The 20,748-nt window shown below is 39.6% G+C and overlaps 1 long non-coding RNA gene across 1 annotated transcript; it reads right to left on the bottom strand.

Annotated features, from left to right (window-relative positions):
* Nucleotides 1-12,782: 12,782 nt before the first annotated feature.
* Nucleotides 12,783-20,260, bottom strand: LOC129636238 (uncharacterized). Its single transcript, XR_008706821.1, has 3 exons — nt 19,814-20,260; nt 18,381-18,463; nt 12,783-12,892 (listed from the first exon to the last, which is right to left on the bottom strand). It is a non-coding gene; the product is annotated as an uncharacterized LOC129636238 (long non-coding RNA).
* Between the last annotated feature and the right edge of the window lie 488 nt (nt 20,261-20,748).

The raw sequence follows: 20,748 nt of genomic DNA, 5'->3' as shown, positions 1-20,748 counted from the left end.
CAAATCTACTCCTGGGCATATATCCAAAGATAACTATAATTTAAAAAGATGCATCACCCCAACATTCATAGGAGCACTATTCACAACAGCCAAGACATGGAGATAGTCTAAATATCCATCAACAGATGAGTGGACAAGCATACGGTACATATATACAATAGAATATTACTTGGCCAAAAAAAAGGAATGAAATAATGCCATTTGCAGCAACATGGATATTCCTGGAGATTATCATACCAAGTGAAGTAAGTCAAAGACAAATACCATATGATGTCACATATATAGAATCTAAAATATGACACAAATGAACTTATTTATGAAACAGAAACAGACTCACAGACATAGAAAGCAAGCTTATGGCTACCAAAGGGGAAAGAGGGTGGGGTGGACATAAATTAGGAGTTTGGGATTAGCAGATACAAACTATTATGTATAAAATATATAAACAACAAGGTACTATAGTATAGCATGGGGAACTATATTCAACATTCTATAATAAACCATAAGAGAAAAGAATATGAAAAAGAATATGTGTATATATGTATAACTGAATCACTTTGCTGTATAGCAGAAACTAACACATTGTAAATCAACTATACTTCAATTTAAAAAATACTTTATTGCTTAATAATGCTAAACATCATCTGAACCTTCAACGAGTTGTAGCATTTTTTTGCCACAGTAACATCAAGATCACTGATCACAGATCACCACAAAAAATACAGTAATACTGAAAAGTTTGAAGTATTGCAAGAATTACCAAAATGTGATGCAAAGACACCAAGTGAGCAAATGCTGTTGGGAAAATGGCACCAATAGACCTGCTCAATTTAAGGTTGTCACAAACCTTCAATTTGTTTCAAAAATATATATATGTAAAACATAATATATGTATCTAGCTTCCCCAGTGGTTATGTTACATCTTATGTAATCATTGGAGGGAACTGGGTAAAAGGTACACAGGTCCTCTCTGTATGATTTTGCAGCTTCCTGTGCATCTAGTTATCTCAAAAGCAAAACAAAGAAAAAGCTCTACCTAAACTCAAATCCAGGCTCCACCACTCCCTGTATGAATCTGAGCTCATCTGACTAATCTGTGCCTTGGGTTTGTTCATCCATAAAATGCAACAACAGCATCTACCAAGTTACGGCAAGAAATAACTGAAACAATACATTTTAAGAAAAATTACTGTATGAGTACTAAGTGATTATTCACATATTTCTGATTTTTCCTTTGTTGTAGAGCTAGGCAAGAGCAAGTCCTCTTTTTATCTTTGATTATTTACATGATCTATTTCATGTCCAAATCATACAGCTATTATTAAGAAGCCATTATGACTAATAAAATAAATGTTTTAAGCATCGCATCAACACATCTAAGAAAACATTGGCCTGCAGGATGAAAGCAAAAGAACTGGACAACTAAGCATGGGCAGATCTACCCTCTGACTTTATTCATGGTCTATTCTGGAGAATCGAAATACACCACCCAAAGCACAAGATGTTTACTGTCCATATTATTCATTGAACAAAAGAAAAAAATCTTATTTCAGGTGGCACTAGTGGTAAAGAATCCACCTACTGATGCAAGGGATGCAGGTTCGATCCCTGGATCGGGAAGATCCCCTGGAGAAGGAACTGCTAACCCACTCTAGTATTCTTGCCTGGAAAAATCCATGGACAGAGGAGCCTGGCAGGCTACAGTCCATGGGGCTACAAAGAATTGGATACAACTGAGCGACTGAACACAACAGCAGAGCACATTATTCATTGAACAAAAGGAAAAAACATATTGTTTAATTAATTAAAAGCCAATTAGAAAACCTGACACATATATAGCCAGACAAATCCAGAGAAACAGAATAGGGAGTCAAGAAATAAATCAAATACACATGAAAATTTAGTATATGAACAGGATGTTATCTGAAATTGGTCAGGGAAAGATGGACTATTCAATAAATTGTGCTGTAGCTATTGGACAGCCATCTGGAAATAAAAGGTTACATTCACACTTTATATCAGGAAAATTCTAAATGGATAAAAGACTTAGATGTGAAAATAAAGCAGTGTGAGTACTAGAAGAAAACAGAAACTTCTTTTTAACCTCAAAGTGTGGAAGGTTTTCCTTACCATGATGCCAAAGAAGCCACAGAAGAAACATTGACAAAGCTGACTATATAAAATCAAAAAGTTCTGCATGGCAAAAACAAAATCAAAAAAACTCAAAAAAAAAAAAAAGAGTAAATGAGGGAAAATATTCACAGAAAACAGTAAGATCAAAAATCATATTTAAAAATATATCTGGTTATTCCTATAGCACAGTTTGTAAGAGCAAAAAAATTGGGAACATCAGTAGAAAGCTGATTAAGTTGTTCAGTACATTTTTACATGACAGAATATTATGCAGTTGGAAAAAAGGAAAAGGTTCTTTAGTTAAATAATATGGGAAAATCTCTATTATTAAAACTAGTATTAGTTTTTTTTAAGCAAAGTGAAAACAGAATATACAGTATGTTTCCTTTTGAGTAAAAAGGGTAAAATAAGAAATATATTGCTTATATGCATGAAGAAACTCTGTAATGAGACACTGCTGTTGTTTCTCAGTCACTCAGTCATGTCCGACTCTTTGCAACCCACCCCATGGACTGCAGCACGCCAGGCTTCCCTGTCCTTCACCATCTCCCAGAGTTTGCACAAACTCATGTCCATTGAGTCAGTGATGCCATCCAACCATCTGAACCTCTGTTGTCCACTTCTCCTCTCACCTTCAATATTTCCCAGGATCATATAACAAATCACTTATGTTGGCTATCCAGAAGGTAGGCAGATAGGTTAGAACTGAGAAGATAAGGAAAAATTTTCATTTTATACTTTTTGCTACTGTTTTGAATCACTCAAAAATTAATCTGCTCAAAATATTGGATTAAAAACAACTCTTAAGCAGACTCAGAAAGGATTGTTTTATTCATTTTAACCTCCATTAAAAACTCATATAGACTGAGAATATTCTGATAAACACCTAATCAGAGACTGGGAGTCTTAAGATACTACCAAGAGCCCCTGGATCAAAGTGCCAAAAGATGATGTCACACTCATTTCTCACTCAGTCTAAGAAATTAAATTTACTTTAAAATAGGGGCAACAGGGACTTCCCTGGTGGTCCAGTGGCTAAGGCTCCCTGCTCCCAGTGCAGGAGGCCTGGGTTTGATCCCTGGTCGGGGAACTCGATCCCACATGCTGCAACTAAGACCTGGCGCAGTCAAATAAATAAATAAATATTTAAAAATATATAATATTAAAAATAAATAATAAAATATTAAATAAATAAAATATTAAAAATAAATAATAAAAGTATTTAGCAAATTTTAAAGACATGAACAACTGAATTTTATAAAATTCTGAACTCTAGAAACGTCACACTATTTAAAGAGACAAATTTTTTTAAAAAGACAACAATGAAGGTAGGCAATTGGCAGAGGGGGTAAGCAGCTTTTGCAATAGAAAATAAGGAGTGGGAAATACCAAAGAGTTGCAGTTCATTACAGCAGCAAACTCAAATTTGAGAGAAATATTCCAATTTTTTGTCTATATACATCATATGTACTGTGTGGGATTATTTATCTATTTATTCATTTACTTATTTAGTCATTCATTTAGTCACTCATTCAGTCATTCACTTGTCCACTCATTTTGGACTGGCAAAACTTGTCCTTTTATTCTATACAAAACAAATTTAAAAGCTGAAGGGAGGGAATTCCCTGGCAGTCCTGTGGTTAGGACTCCTTGCTTTCACTGCTGAGGGCCCAGGTTCAATCCCTGGTTGGAGAACCAAGATCCTGCAAGCTGCATGAGGCAGCCACATAGATAAAAAGGCTGAAGGACATGACATTCTAAAAGCTTACAGACATATAGAGCTAAAAATCAATTTAAAGAAGGGGTTTTTTACAGAACAGTAACCTAAATTATAAAATGGAAGGGCAGCATGATTACAGTATTGGTAAGTGATCACAAAAAAGCGATCATTCCTAAAACACTAAATATTAAAGCAAGTGAGATTATAGGGCTTTCCTGGTAGCTCAGCAGTAAAGAATCTGCCTACAATGCAGAAGACTTACAGGAGATGTGGGTTTGATCTCTAGGTCAGGAATATCCCCTGGAGAAGGAAATGGCAAACTACACCAGTATTCTTGCCTGGGAAATCCCACAGACAGAGGAGCCTGGAGGGCTACAGTCCACGGGGTTGCAAAGAGTCGGGCATGCCTGAGTGACTAAAACAACAGAGAGATTATAAGCGTACAGCACTCTCATAGCTTCTAGTCATTTCTGGCTAAGTGTTAGTTATTAAATGACTTACTCTTAACTATGGAAAGAGTACACAACTTTTCCAAATTTAAATATTTTCCTTGAGAGAAGAAAATGAAGGAAAATTTACAGTGAATAACATACAATTTGGATAGAATTCTGATCATATATTAAAACTGGGGGTTAAACCATTTTTGTTATGCAGACATAAATTTAAGCCTGTATTTGTCAGCTGCAAACTAGCACATTGATAAAAGAATATTTACATTAATCTGCTTTGTCTGTTATATCCCATAATCCAAGTTGGAGTTTAGAGTTCCTCCTCCTTGCTCCCAAAATACTCTATGCTTACTGCATTTTACTGTGTTCTAGAATTCTGTTGATGTTTCCACATCAGTCTCTAGACAGATTTCCAGAAGCAGGACCCTGTGTCTTCTATTCATTATAGTAGTTACACAGAATCTAGTAAAGTGTTTAGTTTGCTGATGATTAATAAACATTGTTCATTAAATATAAAAAAATTAGGTGTTGTAGCACATATTCACTGTATTAATGATGTTGTTACAAAGCCCACCTTTTCATTTAGGTCAAAGTTATTTGGGTTTATGTATCCATGACTTTTAAAAAGAGATTAAAAACTTATAAAACTAAACAAGCATAACACAAATTGAAGCTTAAGAGTTTCACTGTAAAATTCTCCAAGGCTAATTCTCTATCTTTTCATATAACTCATAGAGTTTACTCTTTTACAGCATCCTTGTATAACTCCATGCAAAGCATTTCAGATTATTTGGTTCCTTTGGATGTTATAAGATTTTTCTTTATAATTTAAATATTTGATGAATCCTCTACATGTTGAAAATCCAAATTACTACGTTCTGAAAATGTAAAGTTAGTGGGAATGAGGAATTTCACAGCAGACTCCTCTGTGATCCTACAAAAGCTGCCCTACTTTATCTGGCCGAGAGGTGGCAGCATGCAACAGGACAGTGTCTCAAAAATCCCGTGCCTATTTCTCCTGAGTATTTAGAACCACGGAAGACCTTTACAAATAGCTAGGAAAAGAAGAGATGCGAAAGGCAAAGGAGAAAAGGAAAGATATATCCATTTGAATGCAGAGTTCCAAAGAATAGCAAGGAGAGATAAGAAAGCCTTCCTCAGTGATCAATGCAAAGCAATACAGGAAAATAATAGAATGGGAAAAACTAGAGATCTTTTCATGAAAATTAGAGATACCAAGGAAACATTTCACGCAAAGATGGGCTCAGTAAAGGACAAAAATGGTATGGACCTAAAAGAAGCAGAAGATATTAAGAAGTGATGGCAAGAATACACAGAAGAACTGTACAAAAAAGATCTTCACGATCCAGATAATCAGGATGGTGTCATCACTGACCTAGAGCCAGACATCCTGGAATGTGAAGTCAAGTGGGCCTTAGGAAGCATCACTACAAACAAAGCTAGTGGAGGTGATGGAATTCCAGTTGAGCTCTTTCAAGTCCTGAAAGATGATGCTGTGAAAGTGCTGCACTCAATATGCCAGCAAATCTGGAAAACTCAGCAGTGGTCACAGGACTGGAAAAGGTCAGTTTTCATTCCAATCCCAAAGAAAGGCAATGCCAAAGAATATTTAAACTACCACACAATTGCACTCACCTCACACACTAGCAAAGTAATGCTTAAAATTCTCCAAGCCAGGCTTCAACAATACATGAACTGTGAACTTCCAGATGTTCAGGCTGGTTTTAGAAAAGGCAGAGGAACCAGAGATTAAACTTCAAACATCCATTGGATCCTCGAAAAAGCAAGAGAGTTCCAGAAAATATCTATTTCTGCTTTATTGACTATGCCAAAGCCTTTGACTGTGTGGATCACAACAAACTGAAAAATTCTTAAAGAGATGGGAATACTAGACCACTTGGCCTGCCTCCTGAGAAACCTGTATGCAGGTCAAGAAGCAACAGTTAGAACTGAACATGGAGCAACAGACTGGTTCCAAATCAGGAAAGGAATATATCAAGGCTGTATATTGTCACCCTGCTTATTTAACTTATATGCAGATTACATCATGAGAAACGCTGGACTGGATGAAGCACAAGCTGGAATCAAAATTGCTGGGAGAAATATCAATAACCTCAGATATGCAGATGACACCGCAGTTACGGCAGAAAGCAAAGAAGAACTAAAGAGCCTCTTGATGAAAGGGAAACAGGAGAGTGAAAAAGTTGGCTTAAAACTCAATATTCAGAAAATTAAGATCATGGCATCTGGTCCCATCACTTCATGGCAAAAAAATGGAGAAACAATGATAGACTTTATTTTGGGGGGCTCCAAAAATCACTGCAGACGGTGGCTGCAGCCATGAAATTAAAAGATGCTTACTCCTTGGAAGAAAAGCTATGACCAACCTAGACAGCATAGTAAAAAGCAGAGACATTACTTTGCCAACAAAGGTCCATCTAGTCAAAGCTATGGTTTTTCCTGTGGTCATGTATGGATTTGAGAGTTGGACTATAAAGAAAGCTGAGCGCCGAAGAATTGATGCTTTGAACTGTGGTGTTGGAGAAGACTCTTGAGAGGCCCTTGGACTGCAAGGAGATTCCATTGTAAAGGAAATCAGTCCTGAATATTCACTGGAAGGACTGATGCTGAAGCTGAAACTCCAATACTTTGGCCACCTGATGCTAAGAACTGACTCATTTGAAAAGACCCTGATGCTGGGAAAGATTGAAGATGGGAAGAGAAGAGGATGACAGAGGATGAGATGGTTGGATGGCCTCACTGACTGGACAGACATGAATTAGAGCAAGCTCCAAGAGTTGGTGATGGACAGGGAAGCCTGGTGTGCTGCCGTCCATGGGGTCGCAAAGAGTCAGACACAACTGAGGGACCGAACTGATTAACTGAAGAACTTTACGGGAGACAGAGTAAACAAAGATTTAGCTACTTTATTAGTTCCAGCCAACTGGATGCCCAAAACAGCAGAGGTCATTGGATGGTTTCAACCATGTTACAGCCACATCCAGTGCCGCCACTGTTGCTAACTATCAGCTGCTTGTTAATTCACATTAGGTGTAACACAACATCAACTAGCAAGGTTCTTGCTAAGCCAGAGAGGAAAGAGGTAAAGGAACAAGGGAGCTTGGGAAAGAAATTGAAATAAAAGAAAGTGAAAAATGCTTGAGTATTCTGGAACACCTCTTATAAACACTTATGATGACTTTTCAGTCTGTAATAATAAACATGATTAATATGTGATAAATTTTTACAGTTTATGATACTAACCCTTTTTATATAACCATATCGTTAACATAGAGACTAACAATAATAATATGATCAAACAACTGCAAACAACTAGTGAGGGTTTTAAGGTTGATTAATGTACTACTCATTTTTTGTACAAGTATATGATTTGGTAAAAACAGAAGAATTTATCCCATAGCATAAGACCTGTTTGACATTCAACATTTTCATATATTTTATTATACCTGTAGGATGTTACTAGCATATGACCCTTTTATAGAAGAATAAAATTATGATAAAATATTGGGCAAGTTGGATAATAAGGATAAACAATTACTTGTTTGGGTTTGTTTGGTTTGGTGTGGTTAGAGTCAGTCATCAGCAGACTATTTCATTCTGCCATGTCATCATCATGCTTACCTACATAAGGTGTTAATTAAGTGTCCTTGCTTTTAAAGATTTAAGAGATTCTGACATGCTCTCTATTTAAAGGGTTATTATTTGAGTTCCTAGTTACCACCCAGTTTCCTAGGAGACTAAAAAATCTGTTGCTATTTAAACACAAAGCTAAACTGACTATACTTGTTTAACTGCAAAATTGACTTCAGACCTGTTTAAAACTGTATAAGAGGGTAGCCACTAAGCTTAGAAATGTGGCAAGTGTGAGGCAGGTTAGAACCTGAATCTCATCTGAAACATGGAGATTTCTGTGGCACATTATCTTCCCGTGTGCAGTTTCAGTTTGGACTCACCGTGGACTGTATGGTAGCCCAGAACTGGAAGAAGTACAATCAATCACACACATCACTCGAGGGCTACTACACAGCTGCCTGAGTCAGTGAGTGCAGGACCAACTGTTAAATCTTCCTGCACCCTAATTGTGTGCAAGCAGCCTAGACATGTTACATGTTTGTCAAAGTGATGATGACAATAGTGATGATGTTAGTTTAGCTTGCTAAAAAAAAAAAAAAGGAAATTTAACTTTTAAAATAAAATAAAGGGTAATAAAAATCCCCTTTTAAGGATCGTTTCTAAAAATAAGGACTTTTAATTTTAAAAAGAAATTAAGAGGATGATTACATCATCAGATTCATGTTGAGTCTGGCAGCAACCTGCAAGATGCATGGGAATAGAGGGCAGATGTGAGTCAAGAAGATCAATTAAGAAGCTATTACTAGAAAGATAATAAAGGCTTGAATTAAAACAGTAAAAAGGAAAAGATGACAAATCTGAGCTATTTCAAATGATGAGTCAATATGACCAAAGTTTTTATTTTTTTATTTTTTATTTTGCTTGTATATGTTCATGTAACATTTCAGCCGGGTAATGTTAGGCTTTAACTTATGCACATCTGTGGGATAAAGGAATCTCTCAAAGAATGAAGAGGCTTTATTCAAAAGTATACAGTGGAAAGTAGTCCTCAAGTGGGCTACCTTTAGGGAAAACCACTGGGTTAACAGTATGTTTTCCATCACACATGAATTTCTAGGGTTTGAGTCAGCTGGTCCAAGAAAGAATAACAATTAGACCACTGTGCAATAATAATTGCTTGCTGTGGCACTAACCACCTACTGTGGACCGACTTTTCCCAATCCCTTCCACTGACCCTAAAATTTCTACTTACTCATGATATGTGAGGGTAAAAAATGCAAGAAGTAATTATTCTACTATAAAAATTCCACAATGTATTAATTAATTTTAATAAGAGTAAAAATGGAGGAAGGAATTCCAATTTGCTTTGGCTGTATGAATGTAGAAGCATTGGTGAACTGTCCATGACAGACGTCCTCACACCTCACAGGTTGGAAATTAAGATTTGGGGCTTGGGACTTTCCTGCTGGTCCAGTGGCTGAGACTCTGTGCTTCCCATGCAGGGGAGCTCAGGTTCAATTCCTGGTCATGGAACTAGATCCTACATGAAACAACTAAGAGTTCACACTATGCAAGTAAGAGAGATCCCATTTGCCACAAGTAAGACCCAACGTAGCCAAATAAATAAATATTAAAAAAAATTGGGGGGCTTGGTAGATACAATATTGGGGCTACCCTGATGGCTCAGATCATAAAGAATCTGCCTGCAATGTACGAGACCTGGGTTTGATCCCTGGGTTGGGAAGATCCCCTGGAGGAGGACATGGCAACCCATTCCAGTATTCTGGTCTGGAGAATCCCATGGACAGAGGAGCCTAGCGGGCTACAGTCCTTGGGGTTGCAAAGAGTCGGATATGACTGAGCGACTAAGCACAGCACATATACAATTTTGTGATATAATAAGAAATACATGTTTGGTCTTCATCCCCAGTTTCTGGCAGAAAACGCCTAAATCCCCTGGAATTTCCCAAGTGGTGGGGTGAGAAGAGTGCCTTTTGTTACATAATAAGCCCTTTCAACTATACCTGAGTTTATGCTAATTCCAACCACATGATCAGAGGATTGGAATTTTCAGCCTCACCCAGTGACCTCCAGGGAGAGGAGAGGAACTAGGGATTAAGTTACTAATAACTGTCAGTGGTCAATAACTTAATCAGTTGTGCCTATTAACAGAAGCTCCAATACTTTGGCGACCTGATGTGAAGAACTGACTCATTGGAAAAGACCCTGATGCTGGAAAAGATTTAAGGTGTGAGGAGAAGGGGATGACAGAGGATGAAATGGTTGGATGGTGTGGGGAGCTGCCCGTGAGAACAGGGTCCTTTGTCCGAAGGACACAGCTCTGGGAGCTGCCTCAGTCCTTGAGGGTTTGCTTGCAAACATAGCTCTCTGTCCCGCCACCCCAGAGATTAGGCGCTTATTTACTGCAGGCACCTGGAGTTCTGTGCAAACTTCTCACACACAGAGAAATGTTATCTGGTGTAAGAAATAATAACAGGGTGCCATTCCCATGCTCTCAAGATTTCTTGTGACTGTTTGTAAGATGTGTAGGTCAAACAAAGAAAATGTTAACTGTCTTGTCTTTCTCACACTCTTCTGTATAAATATGAGATGCTGAATAAAGTTGGTGTCAGACTGCGTCCCTTCGTGGAGACGTGTCTGAACCTCTCGACCCCATCTTTGTTGTAGATTTCTCTTGCTTTAGTTTCCTTTCTCAGCCCCACCGTGCACGATCTCGAGACCTGATCGACTTTGCCAGCTGGCACCGGCAGGATGGCATCACTGACTCGATGGACAAGAGTTTGAGCAAGCTCCAGGAATTGGTGATGGACAGGGAAGCCCGGCGTGCTGCAGTCCATGGGGTCGCAGAGAGCCAGACAAGACTGAGTGACTGAACTGACTGATGTAACAGCAGTTCCATAAACACCCTAAACGATGGGTTCAGAGAGCTACTGGCAGGTGACACAACCCAAGCTCTATGGGGACAGCAGCTCCCACACTCAAGACCCTTCCTGACTTCCTTTAAAGACCTCTTCATCTGGCTGGTCACTTGTATTCTTTATAATAAACCAGTATCTCCCTGAGTTCTGTGAGCCTTTAGAGCAAATTATTAAACCTGAGGGGAAGCTGTGCAAACCTCCAATTTATAGCCAAGTCAGACAGAAATGTGGATAAGCTGGGAACCCACTACTTACAATTCTTGTCTCAAGTTGGGGGCAGTCTTGTGGGACTTAACCTTAACCTGTGGGGTCTGTGCCAACTGGGTAGTTAGGGTCAGAACTGAATTAGATTGTATTAAGTTGTTAATAACTAATGTTCGCAGAGAACTGGAGAAGTGCTTGGTGTGGGAAACCCACACATTTGGTGTTGAAGATGTCATGAATGGAGAAACCATTTTCCTTTAGTAAACAAGATAGGAATGAAGATACAAATCAGGGGATCATTTATGTACAAGAAGAATGAAATCAGCCTCCCGACAGATGGGATATACATGGAAAGTGATGAAGAGGAGCTCAACAGAAGCCTGAGGCAGGAAGCAGGCAGTGAAGAGGAGCCAGCCAGGCACAATGTGGCTGGAGCAGGAGAGAAAAAATAGTGTCCTAGAAACTAAAAAAAAATAAAAAAGGATAGACTGTCAGTGACAAAAATACTAGAGTTCAGGAAGGATAAGGATTGAGAAGTCACTGAATTTGGTGATTATAAGATCACTATCTTCTAAGATTCAACTTCATTGGAATGGTAAGAGAAAACTGGATTAATAAATAAGAATGTATCCTTATCTCCATGCTTCCATAATTCCTCCAAATTGTACTTAAATATTAATATTTTAAATATAAAAGTAAATTACAGCTTTAAAATTCTTCAGTATGCCCTCTTTCCATGGTTATGGTAATGTGCAACTCATTTTGGGATGTGTAAAAATGTGATAACTTCGGCTCTTGAAGAGGTAAGCATTAGCTGTCTTAAATGTCACTGGAAAGAATGCCCCCATTGCCCCAATAGTAATGTCCAAAACATATTTTTGCTTTCAGTGTTTGTTTTTTGTACTGTACATAAAGCATAAATACAAAAAGTAGAAAGAAAAGTAAGCCACTTCGTCCAGTGCAGGATAAATGCCAAATGTGAAAATCAAGGGATAAAAGCAGAGACACTCAAGAGATTCAAAGAAAGCAATACTTCACCTTTAATATGTGTGTTTTTTTTAAACAGAAGTAAATAGCATTTTTACATGAGTCATAACCCTAGTTTTAATTTTACTGAAAAACAGACTAAACAAAAGAGAGTCCCTGCTTCTGCCCTGATGCTAAAGGGAAACAGGCCACCAGCTGTGTTAAATCGAGCTCCAGTTCAAACCACTGACAAGTACTTTTTGGTATCCCCTGACATGAGAACAGCAGAACTATTTTCAAGGATAAATATGTCCTCTTACAAGAAGCCATCAACAAAAAGAAAATATTCCTGGGTTTGATCATACTGTCCTAGGGAAAGAGAAAACTCAGATTCAGCTGCCATTATTTTCCTTTCAAAGGGCAATTTTGAAGGTATTTGTCAACCTATTAGGCTTGGGAACTAACCAACCAGACAATACACACAGAAGCCCAAAACCAAAGGAAACTCAATCTGGTCATAATTGCTTTTCTGTGTTTAACTGGCTCAATTTCCCATTTAAAGGTAAGACCACTTGGTCATCTTCACCACCACCAAACCACCAATGCCACCATTCTTGTTTTTTCCATTCTAAATTCTTTTACATAATATGAACATCAGGCCCCTGCACAGCTCAAGATTTCCCTTTCCAACATGAGTTCACTGGACTACGGTTTATAATTTCTGATTTATTTTTTCCTTTAATGAACTCATAATGCTTTTGTGACAAGGGACAGAAAAGCTTTTATTGTTTAAATTGTTCATTCAAGTTACTCAGTCAGGCCTCCGGTTGACATTTTACAGTAGAAGTCCCAATAGACTCTAGGATCTAAGAGAACAAAAATCAGAGAGATTTTCATTGGTTTTAGCCTCTGCTATACACCAAGAAACTAAAATAGTTCCTGGTGGAAATCTAGACACAGTTTAATTAACGGATCAGAATCCACATCTGTCTGACTCTGAAGTCTACACTCTTATCTGCCACATCACAGCTTCCCAACCTAATTTGATAATGAGAATCATTTGTCGTATTTGTCAAAAATATAAATTCATTGAATCATCCCTATGCATGTGTGCTCAGTCACTAAGTCACGTTCAACTCTTTTGTGACCCCATGGGCTGCAGCTCGCTAGGTTCCCCTGTCTGTGGGATTTTCCAGGATTTTCCAACCCACTGGAGTGGGTTGCCATTTCCTCCTCCAGGAGATCTTCCCCCTGAAATTGAACCTATGTCTCCTGCATCTGCTGCATTAGCAGGCATATTCTTTACCACTGAGCCACCTGGGAATCCAAACAAGGTTTAGCACCCTGAATCATCCCAGGGTATTCTAATTGAAGGCCTAGTAATATGTATTTTTAACAAAGACCCTAAATAATTATTACCAGCAGGCATATCTAGGGACTGCCCTGGCAATCCAATGGTTAAGACTTTGCCTTCAAAGCAGAGGGTTCTGGCTTGATCCTGGTCAGGGAGCTAAGATCCCTCATGCCTCATGGTCAAAAAAACCAAAACATAAAACAGGCAATTCCAGACCCACAGAAATGTTTCTTCTGCCAACTTCGACACTGCTTTTATCAAGTCAATCTCTCCTTCCCCAAATACCAACAATACACATTTATTGAGCACTGTTCTACATGTATTCCAACAGCCTTATGAGGTAGGTAATTTAAGTACACCCATTTTTCAGAAAAGGAAATGGAGGCATAGAAAATTTAAGAAGCTTGTACAAGGTCACTGAGTTAATCACTGAGAGAGCAGGGATTTGAACCCAGTCTTACTCCAGAAGCTGAATTCATAACCATTACATTATTCTGCATATACCCACTTGTCCCAACCTCCTCAAAGTGCTGGTTTCCTTTGGGTAACACTTCCACATCTGGTAATGAAAGTCAACTTGTAGCCTCTGTATGTGCATGGGCTAAATTGCTCCAGTCGTGTCCTACTCTTTGCAGTCCCGTGGACTGCAACCTGCCAGGCTCCTGCATCCATGGGATTCTCCAGGCAAAAATACTGGAGTGAGTTGCCAAGCTCTCCTCCAGGGGATCTTCCCAACCCAGGGAGCAAACCCAGGTCTCCTGCGTCCCCTGCCCTGGCAGGCAGGTGCTTTATCATTGCGCCACAAATCTCAAACTGATAGATTATAAAAATAAAAATAGTTCCACCAAAAGGCACTCAATTGGCTTTTTTAGTATAACCAAAAGAAATAGCCATTTATAAGGAAAGGGTTATTATCTGCAGTGATATAATCCCAGGCACAAAAACACAAATTGAATTGGGCCTCCTGAAGATGTTTTAAACAAAAAAGTGTATTTTGGCGTTCAGAAAGCCTGGGGGTAATGTGTGTGTGTGTGTGTGTGTGTGTGCCCCTGTGCTCAGTTGTATCAGATTCTTTGCAACCCCATGAACTGGAGCTGCCAGGCTCCTCCGTCCATGGGATATTCCAGGCAACAATACTGGAGTGGGTTGCCATTTTCTGCTCCAGGAGATCTTCCTGACCCAGGGATTGAACCCTCATCTCTGCATCTCCTGCATTAGCGGTGTATTCTTTACCACTGAGCCACCTGGGAAGCCTCCCCAGAGGTAGTATATAAATCAGTCATTTCCCGTCATGCTGCCTAACAAGATTAAAAGAAATGAACTTATCATTAGATGTTACCACAAAAAAAATGAATATTCAATAAGTTCACTGTTTTGTAAAAAAAATTCAATTAAACCCTCAATTTCTTTCTAATAATGATTACTACAACAACAAAAGAATTTAGGCAAATAATACAAGTTCAAGACAACCAAATTAGATTTTTAAACACATGCAGTTTAACACAGATAATGGTTATAATGAAATGACATGAATGTCTTTTAACACCCAAGACTTACAGCTTTAAAAAAGAAAAGCTTCCCTTTCACTCTAAAGTTTCCTATCCACAAAACCATTAGAAAACATTTCATTCAGCTTCTTTAGCAGAGTTGTCCTTTTAGTTACTCCCTGAACTTCCAGATGTTCAAGCTGGATTTAGAAAAGGCAGAGATCAAATTGCCAACATCCGTTGGATCCTCAAAAAAGCAAGAGAAGTCCAGAAAAACATCTACTTCTGCTTTATTGACTATGCCAAAGCCTTTGACTCCAAAGTCACAACAAACTGTGGAAAATTCTTCAAATAGATGGGAATACCAGACCACCTGACCTGCCTCCTGAGAAATCTGTACACAGGTCAAGAAGCAACTGGACATGGAACAACAGACTGGTTCCCAGTCAGGAGAGAAGTATGTCAAGGCTGTATATTGTCACCCTGCTTATTTAACTTATATGCAAGGTGAAAAGAAAAGGAAAGTGAAGTTGCTCAGTCATGTCCGACTCTTTGCGACCCCATGGACTGTAGCCCACCAGGCTCCTCTGTCCATGGGATTTTCCAGGCAATAGTACTGGAGTGGATTGCCATTTCCTTCTCCAGGGGATCTTCCTGACCCAGGGATCAAACCCAGGTCTCCCGCATTATAGACAGATGCTTTACCATCTGAGCCACCAGGGAAGTCACATCATGAGAAATGCTGGACTGGATGAAGCACAAGCTGGAATCAAGATTGCCAGGAGAAATATCAATAACCTCAGATATGCAGATGACACCACCCTTATGGCAGAAAGTGAAGAACTAAAGAGCTTCTTGATGAAAGTGAGGAGAGTCAAAAAGTTGGCTTAAAACTCAACATTCAGAAAACGAAGATCATGGCATCTGGTCCCATCACTTCATGACAAATAGATGGGGAAACAGTGGAAACAGTGACAGACTATTTTTGGGGGATCCAATATCAGTGCAGATGGTGACTGTAGCCATGAAATTCAAAGACACTTGCTCCTTGGAAGAAAAGTTATGACCAACCTAGACAGCATATTAAAAAGCAGAGACTTACTTTACCAACAAAGATCCATCTAGTCAAAGCTATGGTTTTTCCAGTAGTCATGTATGGATGTGACAGTTGGACTACAAAGAAAGCTGAGCACCAAAGAATTGATGCTTTTGAACTGTGGTGTTGGAGAAGACTCTTGAGGGTCCCTTGGACTGCAAGGAGATGCAACCAGTCCATCCTAAAGGAATTCAGTCCTGAATATTCACAGGAAAGATTGATACTGAAGCTGAAACGCCAATACTTTGGCCCCCTGATGTGAAGAACTGACTCATTTGAAAAGACCCTGACACTGGGAAAGATTGAAGGTGGGAAGAGAAGGGGACGACAGAGGATAAGATGGTTGGATGACATCACTGAGTCAATGGACATGAGTTTGAGTAAACTCCAGGAGTGGGTGATGGACAGGGAGGCCTGGTGTGCTGTAGTCCATGTCAGTCACAAAGAGTCAGACACAACTGAGCGACTGAACTGAACTGAATCCACTCATTTATAAAGTCATTGCACTTTTTCTTTCCTAATCTTAGAACGTATCTCTCTTTGTTGAATCACCCCTAAGGCAGAATAGAATCCTGGTGGAAGATCCTTCTGAAGTGGCTGGCAGGATTAAGAGCTAGGATGAGATTTGTCTTTGTGGATAATTCATAAAGGGAAATAAACATAAAACAACAGGAAGAGCCTGTCTATGGCTTTAACTCTGTTCTGGGCATGGTAAATGTAAGATTGTGCAACCTCAAGGGCTCTGACATTGAGGCAAAGAGAAACAACTCAGTAAATAAGGCTTTTGTTTACTGTCTTGGGTGCTACAAATAAGCACTGTCTTGTTCTGTTAATCCATATCTGTCTCTAAAAAACACTCAATGCAATGCTAAGTTGGTGATATAATAGTAACAGTAATAGAATTTAATAGTGTAACAATTATTCTGAATATTCTGTATTAATGATTTGGCATCTTGGAGTCATGGAGCCACACTAATAACCCAAAGTTTTAACAAACACCTCCACCATCAGGCACTCGGAAATCTATCACCAATTCCGCAATCACAAGCTTCGGCTGTGTGTTCTGTTTCCCACTCCCACCTTCAATAGGAGACATCCCCACCTAGCTGGCTGCTTTTCAGCACTATAACAAGGTTTAGTCCCAGCTCTACTTCTCCCTGTAAGTGACCCCATGTGGCCCCCTGTGGGATGTGACGCCTCCCATCCTCTGGGTATCTGAGCAGTAAACTTCTTTCAACAGTTGCTGTCTGTGTGCCTGTCAAAACTTGATTAAAATAAATCTTGGATTCAATAGTCCAAGTACATTATTCAAAATGTTCCTCTCTGAATGTGTCCTTGAATCCTTCCATCACTATCACTAGTTGTGGTATTGTTAAAAGGTAAACTGAGTGAGGTTCATGAAAATTTTGAAGAGTTTCGCTGAGCAAGTGAAGTGAAAGTCGCTCAGTCATGTCTGACTCTTTGCAACCCCATGGACTACACAGTCCATAGAATTCTCCAGGCCCGAATACTGGAGTGGGTAGCCTTTCCCTTCTCCAAGGGATCTTCCCAAGCCAGCGATTGAACCCAGTTCTCCTGCATTTCAGGCAGATTCTTTACCAGTTGAGCCACGAGATAAGCCCAAGAATACTGGAGTGGGTAGCCTATCCTTTCTCAAGGGGATCTTACTGACCCAGGAATCGATTCAGGGTCTCCTGCATTGCAGGCAGATTCTTTACCAACTGAGCTCTCAGGGAAGCCTTTCTTTGTGCAAACATTGAAGCAAATCAGGCAGCATCAAACTGAAAATGGCTGGGAGCTTTAGAGCAGATGTGGAAGCAACTCATGGAAATTGATGCTTAAGCTTAAGTGATGGCCTCATTTGAGAAAGCCTAGTTGGCTGGCTGTGATTAGTTAAGTTTGTTTCTTAATCTTGAGGCATTTACAAAAATAAACTCTGGCTTAGGTTTTAGTTTGCCTATATAGGCTACCAAGGCGTTAGAGCCACCTCAACCAAACACCACCTAAACAAATTTAAAAATCCCTGTTTAATTACTTTAACCAGCACCAATATTCTCGCTTGCATATTTCTATACTAGTCATTACTGATGAGACAACAATGGAAAAACAAAACCCCTGCCCTCACTGAGTTTATACTCTAAGAGTTACCGTTATAAGTGAAGTGAGGAAGCTTATCTTTTATTTCATTTGAATCTCTCACTTGTCTTACCAGTGTTTCACATATAATAATATTCAATAATTATTTGCTAAATGAATGATCTGTTTTCCTTTAAGCATCAGAAGCCATTTTCTCCATCTTTATGACTGAAGAGTGGTTTGCAGTTAAGTTTATCTCACTTGATGAAGACCATGAAGTATAGCACTGTTAAATGACACATAATTCAAGCAGTTGGACTTTATTGAATAGCTTTACTCACCAATCACCAGTTTATGAACAAGTGGGTCTTCACAGGACACTGAATCTGATGATGCTGCAGCCATAACTTTCCAACCTCCAGAACTGTAAGAAGTACATTTTTGTTGTTTATAAGCCACTGAGTCTATGGTATTTTTGTTACAGCAAAATTGACTAAGACACCATGTAAGTGGAGATTGTCAATCAAAGCTCTTAAAATGATCAGTTGCCATCCCACTGGGCATTTAAAACAAGTCCTGGGAATTTCTTATAAATCCTTAGCCTACATCTCTTGCAACTAAGTCATTGGTTTTTATTTTAAATGTTTGTGCCATCTTGTAAGAAATGATAGGGATTTGAATTTTTTTTCCTAGGGTCTCACTTTCTTACCAATAAAGGCCCATTACTTATCATAAGATTATCTACTGAAGTAGATGTTCTTGTTGCATTCATCACTCATCTATCTGTCCCCTTTTTCTGTTTTGTAACATAAACCTAGTCTCACTCACCTTCCCCAGACTGTATCTCTCAGGAGAGGCTGGCCTTTCCTCAGCTCTAGGACATGAATCTCAATTGGCTAAGCCTATTTTGGAGGGCTCAAGCTGCAGATGTTGCTGGTGGTTAAGAACCCGCCTGCCAATGCAAGAGACATAAAGGACATGGGTTTTATCCCTGGGTTAGGAGGATCCCCTGGAGGAGGGCATAGCAACCCACCGCAGTATTCTTGCCTGGAGAATCCCATGGACAGAGGAGCCTGGTGGGCTACAGTCCATAGGGTCACAAAGAGTCAGACACAACTCAGCAACTTAGCATGTATATACTCACCTTGGAGGCCTCACTCCCTTGTTAGTGATAGGCATAGACAGGTGAAGCAATTTTAACTAATGTGACATGAGCAAAAATCTGCTGGTGGGGGGGAAGGTTTTCCTTAGTCTTAAAAAGAGAAAATATAAGGGTGACCCCTTTTCCTGCCCCTGGATGTCTTCTGTAATCTGGAACAGAGACCACTTTAGGGCCATAAGGGAAGCCAGACTGGAGAGCATGCCAACATGCTTAAACATGGAGGAGCAAAAAGAAGAAAGGGACCTTGTCCTTGACAATGTTGTCAAGCCATTGAATTAACCAACCCTGTGGATGACCTGACCTCCACATACCTATCTATGTTAGGTTATAAAAAGGCTTAAACATTAAGGACATTTAGTAAGGTTTTCTGTCACTGCAACTAAGAGTATTTCTTCTCTCTCAATAGTTGTCCTCCTAAATAGTAGGCTTCTCAGGTATGCATAACAATGCAATGATAACTGCCTATATTTTCTCCTAGGTTCAAGCTACTCTTCCTCTTAAAATGCAGAGTCTATTTCAAGAGCCTTCCCATGAGTCTAGTCCTGCCAACAGAATACATAAGTAATATAATATCAGTTCCAGACCTAGGTCTTAAGAGAGCAACCATCTTACCTTCTTCCTTCACACTGTTGGAAACCAGGACCCCTGTCTCACTGTTCCTTGAACACACAGTATACAAGGCAAGAGCGGGGAACCTGGAAGAAGATTCGAGGAATCGTAGGAACTGCAGATAGGTTTATTCTCTCCTGACTGGCATGGCAGCAGCAGACATGTTGCAATCGTTCATGGTTAACCCAGCGGACACAGCCATAACGTATGCCAAGGGCTTTTCAGGTGGTGCTTATATAGGCATGATGCACACATGCAGTGCTACAAACAATTTCAGCTGTTACATAAACATGCAAAGTTATTATTTACAAAACGTGGGGCGAGAGAGCCTGATCACTGCCATCTTGGCTAATTTGCTCCTTCCCTACAACCAGGTAAGAAAGTCTAGGCTAACTCCCAAATGACGGGCCACTAGGAGGAAACTTTATGGAGGAGACTCAATTGACTCCAGCCAAAAGGCAGCAGCACCAAGACCACAACAAGGCGAGCGACATCATCCTGGGCCTTCCAGTCCCAATTAAGCTAAGTGGGCTGACACCTCATAAAGCATCTCTGCTAAGCCCCGTCTGCAGTCCCAACCACAGAATTGTGAGCAATAAAACACCTGCTATTTCAGTCACGAAGTATTGGAGTGGTTTGTTAGGCAGCAACAGCTGAAGTATAAAGTTGTATTATTTGTTCTCTTGCTTTGTAAAATTGTTCTAGTCTGTGCACTATGATTAAGAATTATTTAGCGAGCCACTCTGAAAGCTGCTGCTGCTGCTGCTAAGTCGCTTCAGTCGTGTCCAACTCTGTGCGACCCCATAGACAGCAGCCCACCAGGCTCCCCCGTCCCTGGGATTCTCCAGGCAAGAACATTGGAGTGGGTTGCCATTTCCTTCTCCAATGCATGAAGTGAAAAGTGAGAGTGAAGTCGCTCAGTCCTAGCAACCCCATGG

Source organism: Bubalus kerabau, chromosome 21 (genome assembly GCF_029407905.1).
Source record: "Bubalus kerabau isolate K-KA32 ecotype Philippines breed swamp buffalo chromosome 21, PCC_UOA_SB_1v2, whole genome shotgun sequence".
NCBI classification, from domain to species: Eukaryota; Metazoa; Chordata; class Mammalia; order Artiodactyla; family Bovidae; genus Bubalus; species Bubalus kerabau.
The sequence above is the reverse complement of the archived record's forward strand: the minus strand, read 5'-3'. Positions and strand labels throughout refer to the sequence as shown.